We start from the raw sequence: 2,735 nt of genomic DNA on the forward strand, positions 1-2,735 counted from the left end.
ACAGCTGCTCACAGAGCTCACACTCTCCCTCCATCCCTTGGAGAGGCTCAGCTTGGTGGCACAGCCCCAGCCCACTCCCCAAAGCAAGGGAGGAGTTTCCAATGGCTTCTTCCAGGCCTTCATGGAGGAGATTATGGAGCCGGGTCTGCTGCAGGGAACAAATTTAATGTGTTTGTGCAGTAGGAACAAAAATGACAGCGGTGTCCAGAGCAGAGGAAGCTCAGCTCACAGATTCTTGTTATGTTCACCCTGGGCTCGGCCAAGTGCTGCTACTGGCCATAAAAATATCCATTTCCTTTCTAATTTGAGCTACAACACTTGACACTTTGGCCTTGGGCAATAATGCAATGTACAAGTGCTCAGCAGACACCCTGCAGCCCTTCTTCCTGCTTTGCTCCAGCACAAATAACCCACAGTTTTCACTTCAATAAAATATTAACAGCCAAGGAGTCAAATAGCTTTCATCTGTATTTATTTCCTGACTATCATCTCATTAGCAGGAATCTGCTGGTTCTGCATGGAGTTCCTGGGATCTGGGAGAGACCAAGCTGGAGTTCAAGCAAGGAGAAAGACTTTTCCTTCCACTCCAGTGAAGTTATTAAATAAATGGCTTTTCCCCCCCCCCGCACCATGGTTTAAGATGGGCTTTGTGTAGTTACAGCGCAAGTAACTTGTCCCTAGGGAACCATGAAGGAACTAGGCTGAGGCTGATTCATCTTAAATTATTTCTAGGACTTACTAGCACTGAGTTCATGGGGATCAGGTTGTGAGGATGGGGATCTTTTCCACTGCCCAAGGTTTCCCACCCAGCTCCAGTGCAGTCCTAGAGGGGTACAGGTCTCCCATAGACTTCCATCCATCATCCCTATGGAAAAATCCCAGACACCCTAGGGTTTCTCCCCTAGACCAGCATTTCTGAGGCTGGATCATCTCAGTCAGTTCCCTTCATCCTGAGCCTGGGAGATCATTAATTGTTATTAAATCCTCCTTTCCCCTGCAGGCAGACAACTCCTTTTACTCTGAGGCTCTTGTGCAGCAGTGGCATGAACAGATAATTCTGTGTCATGTCTTGGGGTGTGTTGGGTGTTTTTTCTGGCACACAGGTCATAGAATCATGGAATGGGTTGGGTTGGGAGGGATCTTAAAGCTCATCTCATTCCACCCCCTGCCGTGGCCAGGGACACCTTCCACTATCCCAAGTTGCTCCAAGCTCCATCCAACCTGGCCTTGGACAGGGATTCAGGGGCAGGGATCCAGGGATCCAGGGATCCAGGGGCAGCCCCAGCTTCTCTGGTCACCCTGTGCCAGTGTTTTACACCCTCATTGTAAAAAATCATCTTCCTTATATCTTTCTTAGGGTTTAAATTTACCCTATTTTAGTTCAAAAACATCACTCCTGATCACGTTGCAACAGATTCTGGTAAAAAGTCTGTCTCCATCTTTCTTATAAACTCACTTTGGATCTTAGAAGGTCACCCCAAAGATTTCTCTTTCCATCTCTGCTGTTTCTTTCCTGTAGCTTCCCTGTTCCACTGTGAAATGCACCCTCTACAGCTGGACTCAAAGTCTCCTCCTTGGAGAAGAAAACAGCAGATGAAGCACCCCGGGGGGATGATTCTGGAGAGCTCCCCGTGTCCCAGCCTGGAGCTCGCTCCTGCGGCCCGCACACCCCTCCCATGTGCCGTCTGTGCCTTATTTCTTTGCTCTCCGCTCACCAGCCCAGTGAAACTCCTGACTGGAGACCAGCCTGAAGCCTCTTGAGGGCATTTCCCTGGTCAGAGATTCACCAGAAACCAGGGAAATGGATTTGAACCCTGCCGGCGCTGGGTGCGGAGCGGGACCGGCCGTGATGCTGCAGCGGGAGTTTGTGCGGCGAAGGCTCAGCCAAGCGAGGAGGGGTTTCATTTCTGAGCTCTTTTATTACACGAATTTTTATTTCCCATGAGCCGTCCAGATTCGCTGGGAAGGAGGGACACCTCGTGGCCACAGCACGAACGCATCTCCTGCTCCTCGGGCATCCTCCCCTCCCAGCCCCGGGTACATCACCCCGCGCTGCCCGCGGAGCCCCCCGGCCTCTCCCTTCTCCTCCAGGGGCTGGAGGTGGTCACGGGAAGGACAAGGGAAGGACAGGGGCTGGCCACGGGAAGGACAGGGCCTCACTCTCACCCTGGCGCCCCAATAGAGAGATGGGAAATTCTCGTATCCAGTTTTTCTTTTATTACTGACTTGAGGCGGAGCGGGGACATCGCCTGGAAGGAACGCCCCAGAGCTGGTGTGGCCCCAGGAGGTGCGGACAGGACACGCTCCCACCCTGCCCGTGGCACGGAGGGGGTGTAGCATTGCCAGCAGTGGCATCAGAAGCGGGGCAGAGATTCTTCACCCCCATACTACCACCCTGGCCACGGTCCCCTCTTCCCGGGGTTGCATTTGAGGAGCTGAGGGGTTTTTCTGTACCCAGGTGGATCACGAAGGAGCCTTCTGTCCTTCGTGCCAGAGGTGATGCCTGCAAAGTGGGCACAGCCCCCCGAGGCGGACGAGGAAGGAGCTGTGCCGTCTCTCAGGCACCTCTTCAGTCTCTGCGACAACCACAGAGCCGGCAGCATCCGCCTCCCTCACGTCCCTCCTCATTCCCCATCTCCAGGCGCGGACAGGAGGAAGGGAAACGCCTGCCCCGGGCCACCGCCGGGTGGTGGCCGTCCTGCGGCGCCGTCCCCAGCCGCTGGCGGGGCCGTGGC

The sequence above is a fragment of the Coloeus monedula genome (genome assembly GCF_965178545.1).
Source record: "Coloeus monedula genome assembly, chromosome: 2".
Classification (NCBI taxonomy): Eukaryota; Metazoa; Chordata; class Aves; order Passeriformes; family Corvidae; genus Coloeus; species Coloeus monedula.